Here is a 26691-nt window from a genome sequence, read left to right as displayed (position 1 = left end):
ATATGTCCTCAGAGTGCTCGGCATAAGATCTCTCGCCAGTCTCCCATTGGTCCTTTGCAAACCATTATCCATTCCACTACAAGCCTGAGCCATAGATTGATGGAATTCATCACTGATCTCCCAGCTTTCCCACCATCTGGGTTGTAGTTGAGGAATCTCAAAAATGGCACATTAAGTATCCATGTGGTGCAAGATGTCTTACGCTAATGAGAAGCAAAAACCAGCGTAGTGTCTCTTTCACCAACTTTGTGATACCTCCATGATGCTCCATAACTGAAGTATCTGCTCCTTTACCAAGATTGCTGCAATTAACAAGTCTGTACATGCGTGGCATCATGTTGCCACTGTGTTTGAGCACCACAGTATGACATGGCTGTGTAGTACTCAGATCTGTGGGGGACCTTGCTATATCCTGGACTATCTGCCTATATACGTGAGTGGTTGATCTGCTGTAGGCTACGTGTCATCTCCATTGCTTGTGTAAAATAACTGTGAGTATGGCTTACAAAACCCATGCACTACAATAAATCCAAGTTCATGGTTCAATTTATACAGCTGTTGTGTCTACAACAGTTCTTTCCACTGGTGTCTACTATTTAGTAACTGTGTACACCACAAAATAATAAACAAATATCAACAATTTCAACTTCCATTCTCATGATGCCCAACACTGTAAAGTGTAATATATGGGTTAGAGTGACCAAATCATCCATAGTTGTATTAAAACTTTTTGAGATCATATTTTTGAAATGAGCCCTCCTTTTGGCTTCCTGAGACACTGTGTCAACAGGCCTCTATTCTAACATTAATTAGATCACTGATAAAGGGATTCCTCCTTACCAATTTGGCTGCTTCACTAATACCCCTTTTCCACTGCCACAATAACCTGGTATATGGGTCAGTGGAAAAGGGTCCAGTTACACGGGAAGCCGACCTGGGTAGCTACCAGGGTGGGACCCGGGAAGGACTCTGGTCAGGGTGCAGTGTAAATAGCTGACCAGGGATATCCAGCCCGGATCCTGTTAAAATCTTATGGAGAGCCTTAGAGATTATGTCGGTAGAGGAAAGCCCGGCAATAACCTGGGTCCAGCCTGCGGTGTGAACAGGGTTTCAAGCTTGAAACCCATGTTCAGTTACCCAAGTCAGACCCAGGTTTTAGGTAGAAAAGGGATTAAACTGAAAAGTACAGTAGCAAGAGAATCAGACGGTGGGTTTCTGAACAGAGATGGCTCTGATTTCAGTCTCGGCTCACTTCTTAATTTGTTCCCTCAGAGAGGCGTCACTTACTTTTATAACACCCGGTGCGGTCGCGGGTGAAAAGGGGGTGTGGCTTCACAGAATGTGGGTGTGGCTTCACGGAAGGGGCGTGGCTTCGCGTCCCGACCCCGTTTTCGGCACATTGTGGGTCGGGGGATACGGCCTTCACCCGGAGACTGCTGAATCTGCAGTGCTGGCTTCTGCACTGTGACAGGAGCCGGGTTGCAGCATCCAGCTCCTGTCACTGAGCAGGAGCCGGCACTTTGGTGTCACCCCACAGAGGGTAACACCCGGGTGCGGGCCGCACCCCCCGCACCCACGTTGTGACGCCACTGTTCCCTCACCTTCATCTTTTCTACCTATCCTAATCACTGTACAGGTCACAGTATTTTCTTTATGAATATATGCAGAAATCAGGTTTTGAGCTCCCGATAACTCTGCAGTGTGAAGCATTCTGGTGTCACTTGTAGTTTACACCTCTAACACAAATTTTATGTGTTTGGTTTTTTCAATACAACTGAAACATATCAAAAGTAATACGTTCAGTTTGTGTTTAATATCGATTTTTATTTACAATTTAACTGTCATTGTTATTTGCAAGTTTACTATAATTTCTATGCTTTGATGCAATAAAACTAAACGATATGCGCTGACGCCCATGTTTTTGGTTTTGGTTCCAATTTGTTGATGGGTTTTGGTTTTGCTAAAACCATCCTTACATGATTTGTTTTTGGATCTGTATTTATTTTTTTCTTCAAAAATTGATAAAAGCAGCTAAATTGTCATAATTTAGCCTTTTTTGTTACTACGGTATTATTAACCTAAATAACATTAATTTTCAGTCATTTCCAGTTAATTTTGACACCTCACAACTCTTAATATTATTTTCATAAATATTGGCCAAAGGCTGCAGTGAGCTGGCTGGTTACTAAGAGACAGTGCAGCGGCACAAACACATGACAGTTTATAGCACACAGCAGTGGCAGAAAATAAAGATGATGCAAGATGGAATAGTCCCTCTCACCCACCCTTATGTTGGATAATTAAAAGGACAGGCACAGTTTAACAAACCAAGCACTTCAGAGGCAGGGACTGACACATTTGTGGCTGAAATGCTTGGTTTGTTTGGGGCCCCACAAACCATTTTTTGGAAGGACTACCTCTGATAATTAATGAGGAGCTTGATGATGAGGATGTTAGTGGTGTAGCGTGCATGGGCTGGTCCAAGCTTCTGGTAGCGGATACTGGACTGATTGTATTATTTTACAAAGTATTATTATTTTGTAAAATACATTTCATGAACTTACTGCAAATGACAGAGTATAGAGGAGGTGCCTAGATGGCTAACATCCCTACCTATACTATCTTTGGCCTCACAAATGGAGCAGATGCCTTTATGAACATTGTCAGGATTTGGTTAGAAATAATCCCACACCCAAGAGGTGGCTTTTTTTGGGCTTATGCCCAGGCATCACAAAGGCTTTCTTTTTATCATGGGCAAGAACTGCTGCCACTGGCATCCCACTCATCCTGTTCCACTTCCACACTATTGTCCTTGTACTGCTCATCCCCACATTTGCAGATGGTGCAGAAATGGTGGAAGAAAGTGCAGAAACTTCTCTACGAAACAGTTTGAGAAATGTCAGACTCACACATAGCTAACAATGATACCCCTAGACTCACCTCAGGGATTTGTTAACACAGTTTATTCTGCAGCCACAGTGTTCTTTTGTAGGCACTGATTTGTCGGCTTTTTTTTTTTTTTTTTGAGAAAAAGTTTTATTGAGTTTTATACTTTTAACAAGATATTCGTAAAGTATGTATTACAGGTATCACACATTGACACACAACGCAGTCAATAGTTAACTAGCAGTAACAGAATATCTACCTAGGTACAACAGCGGGTGTGCGGAAGGTCAAACAGATATGTATGCCTATGTAAGGAGAACCATCAATAGGTAGTGTTGTGCATCAGGTATGTACTGTAGCTAAGGGTGAAGGAATATCTCTTAGTGAAACAATACAGCTTATAAAAGAGGAGCAGAAAAGTAAACATTACGATAGGAAAGAAAGCGAGGAAAAAAAGAAAAAAAAGAAAAGGGGGGGAGAGAATTGGGGAGGGAGGGGGGGTAGGGGGGCAGGGATGGTCGGCCGGTCCCAGGCGCCTGGGCAGTGCGTCAGGTTATCCTTAGTTGGATAGGGTATTATGATGACTCACATTATCTTATATGGTAGTTAACGGAGGTTCAGCACCGAAGTGTGTCGTCCTGGGTGACCATGTGGTGGTAAAGTTGTCTGGGGTGTCCCGGAGAACCGCAGTAATACGTTCTAGTCTATAAGTTTGCCATATAGCATTTGTGGTAGCAGGGATTGTGGGGGGTGACAGAGATTTCCAGTTAGCCGCAATTTGGCATTTGGCCGTATTTAGAATATGCTTAGTTAGCTTCTGTTAGTGGCAAGGGGTGTGAGGTATTGGGCGAGAGAGCAGGGAACAGAGAGGTGACATCGGGATCGTTAGTCCAAGGACATTAAAAATAAGTCTATGGACCCTAGTCCAATATCCCTTAATCTGCGGGCAGTTCCACCAAATGTGCAGCAGGGTTCCGCGTTGGCCACATTGACGCCAACATCTATCCGAGCAGGAAGGGTAGATTGAATGGAGACGCGATGGCACCAGGTACCAACGATAATATAATTTGTAGGCATTTTCTTTAATTCGGACCGAGATGGAGCTCGTGGAGATTTCCTGCCTAATCTCAGACCAATCATCTGGCGTCAGGGTTTCACCCACCTCCCGTTCCCACGCCACTTCGTGGGGCTCTTTCAGGGGCGAGTTGTGAGCCAATAAGATTTGGTATATAGTTGAGAGCAAGCCTTTAGTTGATCGGCAAGTGCAGCACAGGGATTCAAAGCTCGATTTACCTCCCATGGGTGGTGATCTGGGGGTAGAGGCAAAAAAGTGGCGTATCTGTAAGAATTGATAAAAGGTTGAGCGTGGGAGGGAGAAACGGGATTGCAAGTCGGCATATGTGGGGAACGTGTGTAGCGGAGCAATGTCCAGAAGGAAGAGTGTGTTATGGTTGGTCCATGAATCAAAAGCCAGATGGTTCTCCCCTGGCGGGAAAGCAGGGTTGTTCCACAGAGGGGTGAGTAGAGGATGGAAGGAACGTAGCCGGTAAAGTCGTGAACAAAGGTCCCAGATGGAAAGGGTAAATTTCACTGTGGGCAACAGCGAGGAAGCGGGGGGACGACTATTCGGTCGACACCAGAGCAGGCTATAGGGGGAATATCAGTGGAGTATAGTAGCCTCCAAATGTGTCCAGATTCTGTGTCCAGGTTTATCGTGCCAAAGGACACACGTGGTTAGGTGAGCAGCTCTATAGTATTTAAGGAGGTCAGGAACTCCTAGGCCCCCCTCTAGGCGGTGCTTTTGGAGGATTCTTTTCTTTACTCTGGGTTTCCGGCCTGACCAGATAAATCTGGTAAGGTCTGCTTGGAGATTTTTAAGGATTGAGGTGGGAACGTGGATGGGAAGAGTTTGCCACAGATATAACAGGCGGGGCAGTAAAGTAATCTTAACGGCTGTCATTCGTCCAAACCAGGACAGGATATATTTATTCCACTTGGTCATATCTTGTTTAATAGAGGTTAATAATCTGGGAAAATTAGCAGCATAAAGACCAGAGTAGGACTTAGTTAAATAGATGCCCAGGTATTTGAGTTTATCAGCTCGCCAAGCACATGGGAAGGAGGCCTGTAGGAGCCGAAGATCTGGGTCCGCGGCATGCAAGGCTAGGATTTCGGTTTTGTCTGGGTTAATGTTGTAATTTGAAAACCGGCTGTACGTAGCTATCTCCTCCATCAAATGTGGGAGGGAGGTAGACGGGTTGGTCAGGGTAAGAATGACGTCATCGGCATATAGTGCAATTTTGTGATTTTGGGTTCCCGACATGATACCAGATATGTTACGGTTCAGCCTAATTCTAGCTGCCAATGGTTCCATAATGAGGGCGAAAAGTAGGGGGGAAAGGGGACAGCCCTGTCGGGTGCCGTTACGTGTGGGTAGTGGGTCGGAGGAGAGGCCATTAATTAAGATAGAGGCTGAGGGGTTCTGATATAGCGATGTAACGCCTTTATAAAAGGCGCCATGCAAGTCCATATTTAGAAGTGTCTGTTGTAAGAATAGCCTGGCCACCCTGTCGAAGGCCTTTTCTGCGCCGAGGGCCACGACTAGCGTCGAGAGAGACTTGTCTTGTGCCAACTGGATGAGGTCGATGAGACGCCTAGTATTATCTGCGGCCTGTCTAGAGGGAATAAAGCCGACCTGGTCGGGGTGAATGAGGGAGGGTAAAAATGGAGCTAGTCTGTTTGCCAGGATTTTGGCGAAAAGCTTTAGGTCGACATTTAGGAGCGAGATGGGTCGATAGTTCTTCATCTCCAGCGGGTCCCTATCGGGCTTTGGAATGAGGATAAGATTGGCCCTAGTGGTGGCTGCATCGAATGAGCCCCCGTCCAGGACTGCGTTAAACAGAGATTGGAGCATGGGGAGTAAAGGGGTTGTAAATTTTTTATAATCCAGAGCGGTAAAGCCGTCAGGGCCAGGGGCTGCGGAACGGCGTAGCTGCTGAATGGCCACTGAGATTTCCTCTGTGGAGATGGGGGCATTAAGCGTCGATATGTCCGAATCGGAAAGCTTAGGGAGTTTGCAAGCGGATAGATAGTCTCGAAGCTTAGAGGCGTGATAAGGATCAGCATCTAGAGTGGAGGGGAGGTTGTACAACGATGTATAATAATCCCGAAATTGGGAAGCCATTCGTGTCGGGTCAAATGTGGTGGACCCGTCAGCACAGCGTAGAGATACAATGCGTTTTTGAGTACGTTTCGCTCTGAGTTTCTGGGCTAGTAAAGTGTCAGCCTTATCTGACTTCTCGTAGAACCTCTGGCGTGCCCATAAGAGTGCCTTGACTGCCTTTTTGGTGAGAATTTGGGATAGCTGACCCTTAACTGCTAGGAGTTTGGAGTACGTTTTCTTTCTGGGGCGGCGTTTATGCAGAAGGGTCAGGGCGGCAAGTTCTGATTCTAAGACTCGGATCCGTTGTGCTTCAATTTTCTTTTGGGCAGCTGAAAGGCTTATAAGGTAGCCTCGGATAGTGGCCTTATGTGCGTCCCATATCAGGGAGGGAGGAATGTCTGGGGTCGCATTGTCTGCATAATAATTAGCTAGTGCGGTGGCAATATCAGCTACGGTGCATTTCTTAAGTAGAAGAGATTCATTTAGGCGCCAGAATCGGGTGGGGGGGGGGGGGGTGAGGAGGATGAAATCTCAAGCAGAACAGCAGAGTGATCCGACCAGGAGATAGGGAGCGTCTGGGCACTGAGGAGTTTACGGGTAGTGTCCCGGTCGATGAACACATAGTCTATACGGGTATAGAGGTTGTGAGGTGGGGAGTAGTGAGTAAATCCCCTCGCTGAGGGATACAAAGTCCTCCAGCCGTCATACAGATTATAAAGTGATAAATGTGCTTGTAGACGCTTGGCCAGTTTGGCTGGAGTAGAAGCCGTAGGGCCGGGGCGAGATCTGTCTTGGAGTGGGTCCAAAGTGACTTTGCAGTCTCCACCAATTATAGTCATGCCCGTAGGGAGGCGGGAAAGGCTGTCAAAGAAGGCTGTGAAAAGAGAACCCTGCTGCGCATTAGGGGCATATATGGAAGCCAAGATCAGAGGAGCCTGGTTATAGGAACATGAGAGGATAACGTAACGGCCCTGAGGGTCCGAGACAGTATCGTGAACAGTTGTAGGGAGGCCTCGACGAATCATAATGGCGGTTCCCCTTTGCTTGGCAGGCATGTTTGAATAATAGACATGTGGAAATTGTTTGCAGGACATGGAGGGGTGTGGGGGTTTAAAATGGGTCTCCTGGATCAGTACCACATCAGACTTTTGTCTATTAAATAATTGGATGGCCATGGCTCGTTTGGTGGGAGAGTTAAGGCCGTTAGCATTAACCGAGATAATTTTCAAGGTCATGGTGGGAAGAATTGTGGGCGACGCAAAGTGAGGGGCGGGAAGGGACCGGACCGACCATGGGGATGGAGAGGAGGAAAGGAGGGAAAGAGAAAGAGAGAGAAGGGAAAAGAGTCTGTATAAGAATACAGAAGGAAAAAACCCTTTCCTGTAGGAGGGCCAGGTTTAACACGAAAAGGATAGTCGCCATCTTGGCGCATCCTTCGGTGGGGGACGTGGATTTGTGACAGAACGATAAGGAAGGTGAGGAAAAGCATAGGGGGGGGGGAGAGGGTATAATAGAAGCGACCAAGTGACAGGGGGAATAGAGGAAGCTAGTAGAATTGCATTATTTGAGACAGATAGGAATAGTGTGAGCGGTAGAAACATAATGAGGGAGTGGGATAGAGTATGCAATGATATCAAATACCACACCGACATCAGTCTTACCAGAAGATTATGAAAAATAACAAATAAGCACCATGCTAATCATGGGCAAACATGCAAACAAACTTTAGAAATAAAAAGCTACTTGACTCTCACGCATAACCAAGTGGACAGCATCGCCCATGGCGACACAGCCAGTAGGCCACGTGGAGAGCCTGAAAAACATATGTGAACACATAGCGAACCGAGATATTAAAGTACTCAGAAATTATAGAGATCACATTTAACAAGGATTATATCATGTAGTGCCTGAGAGCGTTCAAGTAGAAGACCATTCCGGGGCCGGGGCCCTTGGGCTTGAGATTGAGGGTGACATCTGATCCTGGGTTGATTCAGGGAGATCTTCAAAAATGCCGAAAGTTTTAAGTAGATCAGCTCCTTGCGTTGGGGTCTTGACTGTGAAAGTCTTCCCATTCTGCGTTACCTGCAGTTGGAAGGGGAAGCCCCACTTGTATTTTATGGAATGGGCTCGGAGAACCTTGGTGATGTGGGCTAGATCTCTGCGCTTTTTGAGGGTGGAAGGGGCAAGGTCCTGGAACAGCTGTAACTGGGAGCCGGCATAAGAGACCAACGGTAACCCTCTAGCCGCCAGCATGATTCGCTCTTTGGTAGCATAGTAGTGAAAGCGTATAATTACGTCACGTGGCGGTTGGGTCGGGGGCGGTCTAGGGCGGAGGGCCCTGTGGGCACGGTCCAGCTGGAGAAGGGCCTCGGGGACATCCGGTGTCAGTTGTAAAAAAAGGTTCTCCAGATACTCGGGGAGAGAGCTAGAGGACACACTTTCAGGGATGTTGCGGACTCGGATATTATTCCGACGATTGCGGTTGTCCATATCTTCTAGTTGGTCTTTGTACGCTTCCATATCTGCCCGAATATCCAAAAGTTCCTGTTCCACCACCGTTTGAAATTGGCAGACGTCGTCCACTTTGCGCTCCAGTGTATCCGTTCGGGAGCCCAAGTCGGCTATTTCGGTTCTGAACTCAGTTAAAACCGATCTCATTTCCAACTGGATCGTTTTCGTAACGATAGCCACCACGTCCTGAGTGGTTAGTGGACTGCTGGAGGTGGCGGTGTCAGCAGGATCAAAGGATTGTTCAGTTGATGGCGAGCTCCGGGTGGAGGAGCCGGCCTTCTCCCAGGCACGCAGGATACTAGCTTTAGGTGTCTGAGAGTTCTTGCGGTTCTTTTGTGACATTGTAAATACAGCGCTTCGTATTAATGTAGTAGAATAATGCAATATGTACGGCAGGGCCCCCTGTCACTTCGTGGTCGTTATGCTTAAGGAGCCATGAGCTCCGTGTGGCTCACCGAGCGGTGAGAGAGGTTTGGTTTGGTAATAGTGTGCAGGTCACTCTTGCGGTGGGCAGGTGGGGTAGGGGCGTCTTCACACCAGTAATGTGGGTCCGCAGCTATCCCCGCAGTTATCCGTCGGGCTCGGAGTGGCCGAGTGAGCGCTGGCTCCCGAGGAGCGGGCACCACAGTGGGTGAGGAGGGCAGCCAGGTGTGTACAAGGCAGGTCAGGCCGCTATCCTGTCTCGAGGGCCCGTGGAGACCCGGGCAGGGTATCCTGGGTAACGGGGAGTGCCTGCGGTTGACAGGGAGGTACCACTACTTCAGGCTGGTTGAAAGCGACGGTGGGGACAAGCTGTGGATGTGGCCCAGTAATGGAGGCCTTCCCTCCACTGGTCTCAGTTGCGGTAATGCCAGAAGGGTCTGTTGCTGTGTGCAGCGGGACCCCAAGAGATTCGGGAGACCAGGGATTTAATGCGGGGAAAGGGAGGGGGTAGGCGGATTCGTGCCTTCAGAGCGTGGGGGTCCCCCGGGTATTCGGCTCAGGGTGCCGTGTCGCAGGAGGCCCGGGAGTCGTGTGCCGCTGGTCCCGCTAGGCTGCCGCTCGCAGGGGTAAGGTAGAGGGATCGCGGGTCCCTCGACAGGCAGCGGGCCGCGTGAGGACTCACCCGCCAGGTTAGAGGACGCCCAGTGGCCGCTTCGTCAGTCGGGAGGCAGCAGGGGTGGCCGGGGAACTCAGGGGGATCCAGCAAGATGGCCGCTGCGCGTCTCCCTCGTCCAGCACGCCGGCCGGAGCTCGTCTTTCTCCAGGTCAGTGAGCAGGGCTGGGGTACCAAGGGCGCCTCCGGGCAGTGCCCGCGGTAGTGTAGGGTCCAATGAGCGGCACCAGTGACCAGTGAATGGGTCCACGTCTCCGGGGATCAGCGTCAGCAGCTGGCACAAATCGAGTCCCCGGGCTAGGAGGAGCGAGCGGGCCGCAATCCGCAGGAGCTCCAAATTTGCTCCCCGATTCCGCAGCTCACACCCGGATAGCTCAGAGAGGGATAGAGGGTCTCCAGATACCCCCTGGGATCAAGGAAGTGCAGGAGAGGGGTATTTTATTAGTAAGTGCTGCAGGAGCTTTCTTCATGCACTTCCACGCCCCGATTTGTCGGCTCTTTAATGTGACATGACAATGCTAAATTCCTTGTCGTATAAACAACCCTTTATGAAGCTAAGAACACTGTACGCTGTTTGCTCAAGAAGTACCGTAATGGTACGCTATTGGCGTAGCGATCGCTCAGCCGTAGGCGAGACGCTCAAGCGTCACGTTCGCTCACGGCCCAGTGATCACAGGACACGTTATTGGTTATGTCTAGGGGAATGATTCGCTGTAGCGTAGCATACGCTCGAGACCACGAGGAGGTCACCAGCGATGCAGACGCTTACAACACTATACCTTTATGTTAAAACCTTATACCAATGAAATACACTGAATACCTTAATGTGAGTACAGGGTGTAAGTGCAACCTTGTGTAACCTGACTATCTACAAAGCTGCATGAGCGTCACCGACGCTCAAATGAACACTTATCACTATAGAAAATACACAGATGCTGGTTTAGGTTCCAAGGCCTATTAACTGTATTATATCTAATATACTTGTAAAAGGGGATAACAGTACAAATGATACACTACAATATAACAAAGACTTCCTAACCAGATAACTACACAAGAAATACAATACAATACAATTACTATTTATGGGAAAATGGAAGGGGAAGAGAAGAAGAGAGAGATAGAGAGAAATGGCTCATGATAACATTAAATAAGAGACAACATGGTTGCAGATAAAACTACACATGTGAGAGACAATCGCTGCGCAGTTAGTCAATGCTGAATACAGCATGGGATGGAAGCTAGACTCCATTTTGAGAAACCTCCACTTGATTCCAAAGACCACACCACATGGCTGAAAGGGGGAGGGGAAGACATCCAGCAGCAGCCATTTTAGATTTGCAGGTCCAAACACATGGCACTCTATACTAAACCACAATCACATAGCAGAAAACACAAGACTCCATTTTCTTCCAAAATGTCCAAGCCTCAAAACAATGCATATGTTCTGATTTTACAATTCCAAACCATCTAAAACACCTTTCACAATGTAATCCAACTTCCTAGAACCATCTCATAATTTCACATCCCAAACAACTTCAGTATCTCAATAACCAGAGCATATTCATCACAAGACCAGATCACAATGTAATTAACACAAACGTAACTGCATGGTGGTATTTATGATTAACAGGATATATATTATAACTAACCAGCACAATCTATTTTAAATCTCCATTGGCAAACAAATACCACAAATATTATGCTACAGATTGTATACTGTTCCAATTTATCACAGACTTCACAGAGTATCCACAAACACCCAACAATCACACAACCAAGTTACAATATCCTATTTAAACCAGAAAGCAATCCGTCTGTTTCCTTATCTAGCCATGTGAAGTTCAATACTTAGCCTTTAGTTTGGAAGATGTCCTGGGGATTCAGCCGCCATGCTGCTTGGTGCCAGGTAGCTGTGTGTGTGTCTGTGAGTGTAGCTACATTACATCTGTTCTCTGAGGCCACACCTGACCACTACCTTCCTGTTTGACCAGTACCTGGGGGAGGGGTCTTTCTTTCTCCTTTGTATTGAGTCACCATTCTCTTTGTATATGCTAATCAGGTTCAGCCCTGAAAACTTAGTAAAAGGTTGTCTTGAGCATCCATTATTCTAACAATATGATCTTAGCTTTTATACATATAATCATATCTATCCGCTGCAATGTCCCACAACAACACAACAGGCCTCAAACTAACCCACACCTGATTCTGCTTGCTTCAATACCAAACATGATGTGTTTATCTGGTTCGGTTCGAATGATACACATCCATGACATTAATTCATTAGCCAATTCTAAATCTCCTTGGTGTCTGGTGCTGTTCATTATTATAACCATGTACTGTATGAAACAAGTGCCGAATCCATCTCTGTGCCATGTCCGAGCAAATGCGTGTGTTTCCATATATTGCTGTGCTCGCTGCGCATATTTGCAAGTATAGCGACTTATATGTGTGCAGTTTATATGGTCTCTCTATGTAATATTTTTGACTTTGACAGTCCACCCTTTGGCAGTCACCAATAACTGCCACTTCCTAAAACATTTCAAAAAGAGAAAAATATATGTCAGGGGTTAATACATTTCAATGGTTGGGTAAGGGAGGAGAGAGGAGAAGGTGTGAAGAGGGTATGACCTAGTGAGATAGCAGAAGCATGTGTGTATGAATCCATGTTTGGGGGGTCATGTATCATCGTGCCGTACGTGTTGTACATCAAGCTTCGAGGTATTGCGAAGTATACATTTGAATTCCTTCTTATCCCGTACTAAGGGTCTGTGGATGGGCTGTCAAACTCTACCGAGCTCATTTCGGCTGTGGTTGTAACAAAATGGGGATGCACATTTTAATTGGTGATACATGAATGGGGGAGGTATGTGGTTGCTGATATCTGTGCCTGTATTCCCTATCGTCTATGTGTGTTATTACCTGAGGGTTGTAGAGATGAAGATAAAGAACACTTATGGAAAATGCAATGATATTCTATGTCAGGGAAATGTACATCTGTCGTTGAGGTTGTGTTCGGTATCTGTTGAGAGTCGTCTTCTTTGCGCTGTATTGCTCCTTAGGCATGAGCAAATAGCTTTGTCTGAGCCATCAGATTTACAAAAATGTTGGGCTAGCGTGAGTTTAAAGATACTAGGGAAACTGGGGATCCATGGCAAAGTTCATCAAGTGTCCATATTTAAAGTTGTCAAATCTTCTTTGGTGCTTGTCTGTTGTCTGTATACATCTCGTCTCGTCAGCTTCCTCGTCCAAGGGGGTCTTTGTATCTGGGAGAAAAGCAGAAAAACAGGTGAAAGAAACGGACCGTATAATCGCATTTTCATCACATTCTGGTTTCTATCATTGGGTCATAAATCAAATCCAGGTTAATTACAGTTTCCTCACTCCTCAAGCTCATCACTTTTGTACTTTGTTTGCACCTCATTAAAGCCTGCCCGCATCTAAATATCAATCCAATCGATATAACGACACCTAAGATACATAGTAGAAACTTTCCAACATCCATTATGACTCCTTGAGCCCACTCTCCTAAACCGGAGAACCAATTTCGCGGGTTCAACCATGACACCCAACCAGTCAGCTCATTACCTACAGCAGCAAGGGTGAGATTGTGTTTTCGACGAAATTCCCACTTCAATTGGAGAATATCGTCCATCTTTTGGTCTATGACCTCTACCGGATCCTCGGTGCTATTTGTGATATACGTGCAACACTTTATGCCGTACTGTGTTGCCAATGTAACACAATATCCGCCTGTTACTGCTGTAAGATAATTAAGAACCATCCTATGCTGAACTAGTTCTGTTTTATAAGCTTGAAGTTCTCTTCCAGTGTATCTAAACGTGTCATCATACATTTCAGTGATATTATCTAACAAATTGGCGAGTGCGGAAATGTATCTATAATTCATCACTCCCCGAGCGGTACGAGTGAAATCTAACGCTACCAGAACCTGAATCCCGGTGGATTCATGGATAAGATCAGAGGCCGGATGCTCTAACCTTTCTGACAGTTGTCTTTTAACTCGGTGCTCGTAATGAGTGTGAGTATAAGGAGCTTGGGCACCACGGTGTATGTCCTTCATTTTGTCATGTGTAACAGTCATCACTTCAGGCAATACTTTTCCAATATAACACAATCCTTCAGAGTTTGGGGCAAGCCATTTGTACGCCTTTCTCCCGCATATGAAATATGCATCATCGGGGAGAACATAAGGGACGGAGAAGGACATGACCATGTTACAAACCTTCCAGGTGAAATCTCCTGACCCTAATTCTTCCAACTGCTTAATGCACGTATCGGTTTGTACGATATGTGCACAGTATCCTGGTGATACCTCTCCAACTCTAGTAATCCTATTCCCTAAGGTATATCGATACCGGAAAGATTTTCCTCTACTGGCTATGTGGCGTACGAGCTCTGTATCTGTAGGCATTCTATCTGCTCTGTGTGAAAAGGTCATGGTAAGGTTGCTCCATGACACTTCCCAATTTCCCGGTTTTCTGGGATTGGAGATGTTAAAACATATGAGGGACCTATCCACATGGTATTGGTGGAGCTTCAAACTAGGAGGGCTGGAGATATTAAACCTCCTGTCCACCGGTCTCCCACCACTTAGCTCAAGTACCTCCCCTAATGTTAAAGGAAATGGTACTAGCCCTGATTTACTATGACCCTGAGGTACTTGAGAGCATACCCAACAATCAGTTTTATTTAACACACTACCCACTAAGGAGTGATAGTCACTCAATGGATGCCGGTCCATATGGATATTAAGACTGGATTGGCATTTCTTTATGCATCCATCTTCAACCATTGTCACAGAGCCTACAGATACAGTTTTTCTTTTTGAACTAACAATCCTTCAAAGAAAATGTTTACAGATAACATGGTTGTTAGATCGTGCCCGGTACTCGCCTTTGCTTGGTGATTGGGTTGCTATTGGAAATTTACACCTCCGTCTCAGTCATCAGGACCTTTCTGGATCCTTTCTCGACCTCACTGGTACTCTCACCGAAACAGACTGCTCTGGTCAACATCATGGTTAACGGGAAAATCCATATCACAGTCTCTTGGGGCAAGTCCATCTTACAGGAGGAGAAAAGAAGAAATTTGTAAATGGGGTATAAGAAAATCAGTTTGAGGGGGAGAGAACTCGTTACGATAATAAGTTCTCTCGTCTTGTTGTTCTTCTTGTTCTGCTGTCCTCTCAAAGGTGTTGTCTCTCAGTCTTCAAAAACGATCATTCTGGTGATGCAATATTCCTTCCTAACCGACGATCTTTCTGTAAGGAGCAAAAATCTGGCATTACCATTGGTCCAACTGAGGGGTGACATACCATCTTTAAATCATGGAAACATGAGTGAGAAGAGAGAGAAAATAAAAACAAAAGAGATAGAGAACAATTCATGTGCATATATACATTACATAACTCGACAATAACCATCAATGAGAAAAGAGAAACAAAACATTTTTAAACATTGTCAACATTAAGAAAACATTGTTAGCATTAGAAAAACATTGTCAGACTTATTAGGCTGTCGTATCTACGTGTCTAATGGTTTCCTTGAGCAGTCCCTCCCCACCAGCACTTGCATTATTCCACTGTCTGTATCTGGCCAGAATACATTGTGGTGGATAGGTCATGCTGGGGTTTGGTAGACTTCTGCAAGGACCAAGCGAATATGCAATGTTTGAATTCTTACCAATAATCGTCAGAGATGGGGATAGAGAGAGAAAGAAAAAACATTTTTCACAAATACATTTACAACGTTTAACCTGGTCATTCCTGTGTCTTCAGTGAATGACCTCCCAATTTATTAACCGTTACCTCAGGCTTGCCTCCATTCCTAATAATCACCTTTCCTAACTATATATTATGGGTGTGGCCCAAAATTCTTCCTATATGATCCCTGCTTGTAATTTGGTGTGTCATAACTTTTGCTCATTTTCATGTCTAGGGGTCTAACTTTATGTGGGTTATTGCAGTTCTCTTTTGCACAGATCACAACTCCTTAAGTTCCTCCATGTGCCAATGGCCTGGGGTTTTGGTTGATTTGATGCCTCCTCAAACGTTTGGATGCTCATCACCCTCAACCGCTTTCCCTGTACCTACCTGATTCCTTGGATACCATGATTATGTCGTTGTCTAGGGAGTTGATATACCTTCTGTGAATCTTTGATCATACAGTTAGATCTTTCCTAGGATCTGGGTAATCAGACATGATTGATCTCAATTCTGTCCGGGACCAGGGATGGCGCATTGCACTGTCCTTGACGGGAATGATTCCCTGATCGTCAGTCTTCCCATTGGGGACTGTGATCACCCTGACAGGACTAAACTCAATTACATCACCTTGTTTTGGTCTTACAATATGGGGTACATTTGTTTGTGCGTGATATAAAACATTGTACGTACCTGTGGACACGACCTCACCTGACCCTCCGTTAGGGGGTTTGATTATTGCCTTTACCAATTTGGTCGCGTCCACCTGGATGTCTTGTAGGATGGCTTCTTTAAGAGGTGCCGACATCGTTCTGGGCTCACTTTCTTGTTGGTAATCCTGAGGGAAGTTTAACATGGGGTGCGACTTGCACAGGTTAACATTTGTAATTTTTACACTTTCATTTTCATAAACATTATTACATTTAACACTTTCATTCTTAATACAGTTACTAAGTGCATTTTTATCGTACAACATTGTGCCATTTCTCTGCAACCATAATCCTCTTCAATGCCATGTCTCTCCTCTCAAGATGAAAGTTAGATATGTAAGTTACATTTCTTTGCATTTCACTTTCCTGTTGCCATAACTGCAAACAATCATCATGTTTAACTCGTTGTTTCCAGGATTTTATGAGACTGATCCTTTGCCTTAAATTATGCAACACCTCTAAGTCAAAACTACCTATCCCGGGAAATGGTGCCTTATCCCCCGCAGTCATTCGTGTCCATTCATCACAAAAGGTCTCAGTGTGGGGACCATATTTCCCCCACATTACTAACCGAGCAGACCCTCGGGGTCTGCAAGCCTCTGGAGTCTGAATCCTGACCTCCGACCGTCTCTGTGTTGTGCACTTGGCTGCCATTGTGGACCTTTTTAACACAGAAAAACTTCCTAAAATGCACCAAACACAGAACTTCGTTGGAAATCCTTAAAGCTCTTCCACTGAACTTCTTCTGCTCCGGGTATCTCCGGTCCGCCTTCTAGCAGACACGTGTAGCCGTTGCAGGCCCTATCTCTAGAGATTTTTCCTGAGAAAATTCCCTTCCTTTTTCTTTACACAAATCACGCTTGCATGTGCTCCCTACAACACGTATGAGGGCATGATTTACGCATGGATATACGACCTCATATCACGTTGCGTTATTGGTCACACATACAACCGTGCGGTCCAATCGTACCACTTATAGACACTTGTTGCCCATAAATGGTAGGATCATTGGAGTCTCCCTACTGTGCTCCAAAACAGCCAGAGCGTAATACAACGAAAACTTTATCACACTCTGTTGCACGTTTTCACTCAGATCGTGCTCATCACGTTCCACATAGATCACAAAGTTCACAAAGTCCACAAAGCGGAATTCAATACCGTTTTATCACATAGATCACAAAGTGGGATTCAATACACTCATACCGTTTTCAACCCACTATCATTCTTATAGTTTTCTGATCAGAAAAATCATTTCCCGTAGTCTGATAGCTCTCCCCAGAGGCGTTACAGTAAAGTAAGGTATTTAAACTAAATTTTGGAAACTGAACAAATGTGTGCTATTGTCTTGTGGCTTCTGTATCGCCTTACTATAAGCGATATTTCACTATATAAACGCTTACCAAACACCACACAGTATCTTCTATGCTGTGTGCTTGTTTTTTCTCAGCACGTTATCAATGCAAATGGCAAACAGGAAGGTGAGATGTGAAACTTACACAGATGAAAATGCAATTCTAAATTTAATCTAATAACATACATTGATGTAAGCACACGCATATGAAATTACATATAAGTACCAATCACTATTACTTATGATTGACTATGATATAGATTAAATAAATGCATTAAAAAAAAAAGTCATTAAATGATGATTTCTTTTTGACAGTGGATGGCTGATTGTTTCCTGAGTCAACTGAAAACCAGCCGCTCAGAAAAAAAAAATTTTTTTTTTTTTTTTGACCTTCCCAAAATGGCCGCTGCTCCTCCCCCTTCCACCTCCATGAGGGTCACACAAAATGGTGGACAGACCATGCGGTCTCTTGTCACAAAGAAAGTCATCATTCAAAACTCCTAAAGTTATTCTAGGCCTGAGTGTGTAGTTGGCACCAAATTGAAATAAAAACCAGATTTTCAAAGACAATAGCGTACTGTTCTTACCTCCGGTTACCGGGTTCCTTCAGCACTCTTTATCTAAGCGAAGCAGACGCTTATCCCGTCAGCACTGTGAGACAACCTCCCACCCTTTGCTGGAGGGATAATGTCTGCTGATCTACCTAGTGCAGATATGAGAAGTATAGGACGAGCCCGCAATTGACAATGCTAAATTCCTTGTCGTATAAACAACCCTTTATGAAGCTAAGAACACTGTACGCTGTTTGCTCAAGAAGTACCGTAATGGTACGCTATTGGCGTAGCGATCGCTCAGCCGTAGGCGAGACGCTCAAGCGTCACGTTCGCTCACGGCCCAGTGATCACAGGACACGTTATTGGTTATGTCTAGGGGAATGATTCGCTGTAGCGTAGCATACGCTCGAGACCACGAGGAGGTCACCAGCGATGCAGACGCTTACAACACTATACCTTTATGTTAAAACCTTATACCAATGAAATACACTGAATACCTTAATGTGAGTACAGGGTGTAAGTGCAACCTTGTGTAACCTGACTATCTACAAAGCTGCATGAGCGTCACCGACGCTCAAATGAACACTTATCACTATAGAAAATACACAGATGCTGGTTTAGGTTCCAAGGCCTATTAACTGTATTATATCTAATATACTTGTAAAAGGGGATAACAGTACAAATGATACACTACAATATAACAAAGACTTCCTAACCAGATAACTACACAAGAAATACAATACAATACAATTACTATTTATGGGAAAATGGAAGGGGAAGAGAAGAAGAGAGAGATAGAGAGAAATGGCTCATGATAACATTAAATAAGAGACAACATGGTTGCAGATAAAACTACACATGTGAGAGACAATCGCTGCGCAGTTAGTCAATGCTGAATACAGCATGGGATGGAAGCTAGACTCCATTTTGAGAAACCTCCACTTGATTCCAAAGACCACACCACATGGCTGAAAGGGGGAGGGGAAGACATCCAGCAGCAGCCATTTTAGATTTGCAGGTCCAAACACATGGCACTCTATACTAAACCACAATCACATAGCAGAAAACACAAGACTCCATTTTCTTCCAAAATGTCCAAGCCTCAAAACAATGCATATGTTCTGATTTTACAATTCCAAACCATCTAAAACACCTTTCACAATGTAATCCAACTTCCTAGAACCATCTCATAATTTCACATCCCAAACAACTTCAGTATCTCAATAACCAGAGCATATTCATCACAAGACCAGATCACAATGTAATTAACACAAACGTAACTGCATGGTGGTATTTATGATTAACAGGATATATATTATAACTAACCAGCACAATCTATTTTAAATCTCCATTGGCAAACAAATACCACAAATATTATGCTACAGATTGTATACTGTTCCAATTTATCACAGACTTCACAGAGTATCCACAAACACCCAACAATCACACAACCAAGTTACAATATCCTATTTAAACCAGAAAGCAATCCGTCTGTTTCCTTATCTAGCCATGTGAAGTTCAATACTTAGCCTTTAGTTTGGAAGATGTCCTGGGGATTCAGCCGCCATGCTGCTTGGTGCCAGGTAGCTGTGTGTGTGTCTGTGAGTGTAGCTACATTACATCTGTTCTCTGAGGCCACACCTGACCACTACCTTCCTGTTTGACCAGTACCTGGGGGAGGGGTCTTTCTTTCTCCTTTGTATTGAGTCACCATTCTCTTTGTATATGCTAATCAGGTTCAGCCCTGAAAACTTAGTAAAAGGTTGTCTTGAGCATCCATTATTCTAACAATATGATCTTAGCTTTTATACATATAATCATATCTATCCGCTGCAATGTCCCACAACAACACAACAGGCCTCAAACTAACCCACACCTGATTCTGCTTGCTTCAATACCAAACATGATGTGTTTATCTGGTTCGGTTCGAATGATACACATCCATGACATTAATTCATTAGCCAATTCTAAATCTCCTTGGTGTCTGGTGCTGTTCATTATTATAACCATGTACTGTATGAAACAAGTGCCGAATCCATCTCTGTGCCATGTCCGAGCAAATGCGTGTGTTTCCATATATTGCTGTGCTCGCTGCGCATATTTGCAAGTATAGCGACTTATATGTGTGCAGTTTATATGGTCTCTCTATGTAATATTTTTGACTTTGACAGACACCTCTCCCCCTTTTTAAACATAATGAAAGATTTTGATTTCAGGTGCCCTTTCCTAAACTTTTTGCCCCCCTGCACCACCTTTAGTAGTTGTTGTAGTACTATCATGACTGACAGCAGCCATAGCACTAGTACTTGGCTGCTGCTCCTGCTTTTCTATCATCTGAGCGTGATTCATATATGGCACCTACTGAAAAGCCCAAGTTGTACAAAAAATAACAGCTCCCCCCCCCCCCCCCCCCCACACACAAATGACAAATTGCCATTGTGGTCTCACAGTGCTTATATTTATTAATGCAGTGGCATGGTAACTACTGAGCTTAACTGAACGCATAAGATGTACAAATACAAAATGACAGCTTTGTTTTTTTACCACAAATGACAAATTAACACTGTGGACTTACAGTGCTTATACATATGAATGCAGTGGCACAGCATGTACTGAGCGTTATTAAACGCACAAGTTGTACAAAAACTGTTTTTCTGGGGTTTTTTTTACAAATTACAACAACTTCTATAAAAACTTTTGCAGGCACCAGCGTGCAATGTGCACCAATAAAAGGTCAATGCTGCCCTGTATTTGGATCTCTGTGCTGCAATGTAGGCAGTGACAAAAAACACCAGTGTGCTGTGCATCAAGGGTTAATGCTGCCCTATATGGAGATCTGGCTTGCAGCTGCACTGCTGGCAGTGACAAAAAAACAAAAAACACCAGTGTGCAGTGACACTTAGGGATACAGGCAGCACCCGTGTTACACACTGTATGTACACACGGTGTGATTCTGGCTAATGGCCGATATTGACTAGAAACTGCCCAGAAGCATGATCCTCCGATCTAGTCAGTAGCTACCACGCAATGGCATCGCAAGTGCATACACATGGTGTGATTTGTGCTAACTTTTCTTATGATTTTGACTATATAGTAAAAATCTATAAAATATCTTTAAAAATAAAAAAACAATGCTATGCTAACGGCCTACAGCTCAAACCTAGCTTGACCATTATTAACACTAAAATACAGTAAGGGACATGTGGCTGCTACTGCTCATCAAACATTGTTCTCTCTCTCTGTATATATGGACTGCATGCCTGACATCCAACAAACACCTCCGGCGGACCGGTGTGAAATGGTACCCGGATCACTATGGGAGGAACTCAAATCCAAAACACGTGAGATCCAATGCTGGAAAGATTACTTTTTGCTTTATTTTGGAATCTGAGCAAGGTAGGACATCCTGAGCAGGCGCTTGGATTCCCTCACATTCCAGAAGTTTGGATGGGCTCGGTTTTCTGAAAACTGAGCCCGCACATCTCTAATTAAAACACAGCAAAAGTATGAAAGTAAAACAACAAGCATTCAGTGTAACACTACAGCAGCAGTCTAAAACTGGGTAGGATGACACTAGCAACAATTATTTCTAGTCAGGTGCATTTTGATGCATTTTAGAAAAGTTATACAGGTTGTCTCCATATCTGAAAATCCGATATCCGAAATATTCTGAAATATTCTGAAATCCAAATATGTTTCAGTGTGACTGAGATAGTGAAAATTTTGGGCCTAATTCAGATCTGATCGCAGCAGCAAATTTGTTAGCTAATGAGCAAAACCATGTGCACTGCAGGTGGGGCAGATATGACATGTGCAGAGAGAGTTAGATTTGGATGAGTTATTTTGTTTCTGTGCAGGGTAACTACTGGCTGCTTTATTTTTACACTGCAATTTAGATTTCAGTTTGAACACACCACACTCAAATCTAACTCTCTCTCTGCACATGTTATATCTGACACCCCTGTAATCTGAGGTAGTCTATCCCAAAAATTGTTTGTTGGGGCCCAAACAAACCAAGCACTTCAGCCAAAAAAGTCTCAGATACTGTTGCTGAAGTACTTTCTTTGTTAAACTGTGCATGTCCTTTTTAATTTTTTTAATAGTACTTTTTTGCAGCAACTGTGGACGAGGAGAGAAAAGGCCATAGTAGAGCACCAAAATGATCGATTAATTTATTTATTAATTAAAATTAACATGTGTGATCAAGAGCTTGAGCCTGTTTTACAGCAATAAATGAAGAATTTTCAATACTGTCCACAATGCCCCCATTGATTAATTAACATTTTTGGAGTCAAATAATTAAAATTAAATTAATTTACAAATCAATCCTTCTTTCCTTCTGATCTAGTTCTTGATTAGTGAAAACATTCTTGGTGGAGATGAGCGGGTCTGGTTCTCAGAAAACCGGACCAACCAGACTTGGATACCAAAATGAGGCAACACGTCATAATCCCGCTGTTGGATTCTAAAAAGGTCCCTGTGATCGGCGCCATTTTCACTCCAGCTGTGCGTCTCAGTGCTGGGGTGTTTGGCGTGGGGCTGCTGGCTGCATTCAGTGACAAAGGGTGATCTTCAATCATTATCAGTCCAGGAGTGCTGGTGTATCTGACAAGGGGTGATCTCATCTGTGCATACATCCAGGTGCTCTGCCTGCCCCACTGTTAAAAATGCCTAGTATATTATGTGTGTACATCCAGGGGCTGGTGTGTCATATATAGCAGTATTAGTCCAGGGGTGCTGTCTTCTGGTGTATCTGACAACATGGGGTGATCTCATCTGTCCATATACATTTAGGGGCTCTGCCTACCCCAGTGTTAAAAAAAAAGTCCAGTATACTGTGTATGTACATCCAGGGGCTGGTGTGTCATATATATCAGTATCAATCCAGGGATGCTGTCTTCTGGGGTATCAAACAAGGGGTGATCTCATCTGTCCATATACATTGAGGGGCTCTGCTCCAGTGTTAAAAAACCCCAGTATACTGTGTGTACATCCAGGTGCTGGTGTGTCTCTATGTATCAGTATCAGTCCAAGGGTGCTGTCGTCTGGTGTAATTAACAAGGGGTGCTTCATCCACCTAGGGGTGATTTGTCCGTCATCCAGAGGCTCCGCCCCAGTGTAAAATTTTAAATAATACAAGCTAAAAAGCCTAAAATATATTAAACCAATAAACTTGTTACTCTCATATAAAGTAGCAAACATGGAGCGCTTATAGAGTAAAAATAAATATATTCATTTTAATCACATACAAGGAACATATATATATTTTTTATCACATTAAGTACAAATACACATAAAAGGAGATTTATAGTAGACTTACCATTGTTAAATCTCTTTATGTGAGGTACACTGGATTGCACAGGGAATAACATCAGGGTGTAGAGTTGGATCTTGATCCGAGGTACTTACAGGCTGAAGCCTTGACTGTTCCCAGGATGCACTGCACCGCCTCCTTTATATCCCCGCCTCCAGGCACTTGAGCTCAGTTTTGTTAACCAGTCCAATGCAGTAGCAGGTAAGGGAGACGGTAGATGTTAGTCACATAGACCCACATTCTCACGACAGGATTAGGGACTAGTGGCTAATGCCATACAAACCCAAAGAAGCTAAGTGCGTCAGGGTGGGCGCCCTGTGGAATCCAGTGTATCTCGCAGAAAGAGATTTAACAATGGTAAGTCTACCATAAACCTCCTTTTCTGCAGCGGGGTACACTGGTATTCCACAGGGAATAACATTGGGGATGTCCTAAAGCAGTTCCTCATGGGAGGGGATGCACTGTAGCGGACACAAGAACCCGGCGTCCAATGGAAGCATCCTGGGAGGCGGAAGTATCAAAGGCATAGAACCTAATGAACGTGTTCACTGAGGACCACGTAGCCGCCTTGCACAATTGTTCTGTGGACGCGCCACGGCGGGCCGCCCAAGAAGGTCCAATAAACCAAGTAGAATGGACTTTGATAGCAGCAGGAGCTGGGAGCCCAGCCTGCGCATAGGCTTGTGCAATCACCATTCTAATCCATCTCACCAAGGTCTGCTTATTCGCAGGCCAGCCACGTTTGTGAAAACCAAAAAGGACAAAAAGGGAATCTGACCTCCTGATAGAGGCAGTCCTTTCCACATAAATACGGAGAGCCCGTACCACATCCAAAGATCTTTCTTTGGAGGTCAAATCAGAATAGATGAAGGCCGGAACCACAATCGCCTGATTAATCTTAGGCAAATAACCTGGGCCAGTTCGAAGAACTGCCCGGTCACAGTGAAAAATCAGAAAGGGTGGACGACAGGACAAAGCGCCTAAGTCCGACACCCTCCTAGCAGACGCAATAGCCAATAGAAATATGACCTTAAGCGTAAAGCATTTAAGGTCCCCATACTCAAGAGATTCAAATGGAGACCCTTGTAGGGCATTCAGAACAACAGACAGATCCCATGGAGCAACAGTAGGGACATAGGGAGGTTGAATCCGTATAACACCCTTAGTGAAAGCGTGAACGTCAGGAAGACATGCAATTTTTCTCTGAAACCACACCGACAAGGCAGATATATGGACCTTGAGGGAGGCCAGACGAAGGCCCAAGTCTAGGCCTTGTTGTAGAAAAGCCAGAAGCCTGGAAGTTCTAAAAGTATATGCATCATAATTATTAGCAGCACACCAGGTGAAGTAAGAATTACAGACCCTGTAATAAATCTGAGCCGAAGCTGGTTTACGGGCTTTCAACATAGTTTGCATGACCGCCTCAGAGAATCCTTTTGCTCTCAGGAGTGAAGCTTCAAGAGCCACGCCATCAAAGCCAGTCTGGCCAGGTCCTGGTAGACACAAGGGCCCTGAACGAGGAGGTTTGGGCGTCGAGGAAGTAGAAAAGGACGCTCTATCGATAGACCCTGCAGGTCTGAGAACCAATGCCGTCTGGGCCACGCTGGAGCGACTAGAAGTAGTATTTCTCCTTCTTGCTTGAACTTCTGTATTACCCTGGGCAGGAGTGACACCAGAGGGAACACGTATGGCAGCCGAAATTTCCATGGAATTGCCAGTGGGTCCACGAACGCTGCTTGAGGATCCCTTGTCCTTGCTTCGAAGACTGGAACCTTGTGATTGTGTCGAGACGCCATCAGGTCTACATCTGGTAGGCCCTACTTGTCCACTAGGAGTTGAAAGACTTCTGGATGAAGACTCCACTCTCCGGCGTGCACGTCCTGACAACTGAGGAAGTCCGCTTCCCAGTTGAGGACTCCCGCAATGAACACTGCCGATATGGCTGGTAGATAGCGTTCCGCCCATTGGAGGATTTTGACACTTCCATCATTGCCATGCGGCTTCAAGTGCCGCCCTGATGATTTATGCATGCCACTGTGGTGGCGTTGTCTGATTGTAGTTGAACAGGCCTGTTCTGTACCAGAGGCAGGGCCAGTGTCAACGCACTGAACACTGCTCGCAATTCCAGAATGTTTATCGGGAGGAGAGATTCCTCCCTGGGCCACCGACCCTGGAAAGAGTGTTGCTCCAACACCTCGCCACAACTTCGCAGGAGTACCCAGTTGGAGATCCAGAAGGGTCGGCCCCTGCTCAATTGTTGGTCCTGTATCCACCAGCTCAGTGACAGACAGACCTCCAGAGTCAAGGAGATCATTTGAGACCTGATCCGATGAGGTAGGCCGTCCCACTTGGAAAGGATTAACCTCTGCAGAGGGCGGGAATGAAATTGAGCGTACGCTACCATGTCGAAAGCCGACACCATGAGGCCTAGTACTTGTATCGCCGAGTGTACCGACACTCTCGGGTGAGAGAGGAAGTATCTGATCTTGTCCTGAAGTTTCAGGACCTTCTCCGGAGACAGAAACAGTCTTTGGCTGTGTGTGTCCAGCAGCGCCCCCAGGTGCACCATGCTCCGAGCAGGGACCAGCGATGACTTCTTCCAATTGATGAGCCACACGTGGGCTTGTAGGAATTGGACCAACATCTCAAGTTGACTGAGGAGGAACCTCTTGGGAGTTTGCCAGAATCAGCAATTCGTCCAGATACGGCAGGAACATGATTCCCTGATGATGGAGGAAAGATGTCATCACGGTCATGAACTTGGTGAAAATCCGAGGTGCCGTGGCCAGTCCAAACGGTAGAGCTTGGAATTGAAAATGAAGGTTGCCAATAGCAAACCGCAGATATTGCTGATGCGAAATGGCAATAGGTATGTGCAGGTAAGCATCCTGTATGTCCAGGGATACCATATAGTCCTTGGGTTCCATGGCCAGCACAATAGAGCGCAGGGTTTCCATATGGAATTTGGACACTCTCACAAACTTGTTCAATGATTTGAGGTTGAGGATAGGCCGGAAAGACCCATTTTGTTTCGGAACAAGAAACAGGGTCGAATAGTACCCCCTGCCTCTCTGGGACAGAGGTACCGGCACCACCACTCCTGTTTCCAGGAGAGAATGGACAACCAGGTGTAGAGCTTGTGCTTTCAACGGATCCAAGGGGTTAACCATTGAACAGAACTGGTGAGGGGGACGCCGATTGAAAGAGATTGCGTACCTGTGAGAGACAACTTCCCGCACCCAGGCATTTGAAGTGGTCTTTAACCAGGCCTGGGCGAACTGCAGAAGTCGGCCTACCACTCTGGGGTCTCCCAGGGGGGAGGCCCGCCCCATCATGCAGCAGGCTTGTTTTGTTTTGGAAGCAGGCTGGCGGGCGGCCCAGGAT

Source organism: Pseudophryne corroboree, chromosome 1, assembly GCF_028390025.1.
Source record: "Pseudophryne corroboree isolate aPseCor3 chromosome 1, aPseCor3.hap2, whole genome shotgun sequence".
Taxonomy (NCBI): Eukaryota; Metazoa; Chordata; class Amphibia; order Anura; family Myobatrachidae; genus Pseudophryne; species Pseudophryne corroboree.
The sequence above is the reverse complement of the archived record's forward strand: the minus strand, read 5'-3'. Positions refer to the sequence as shown.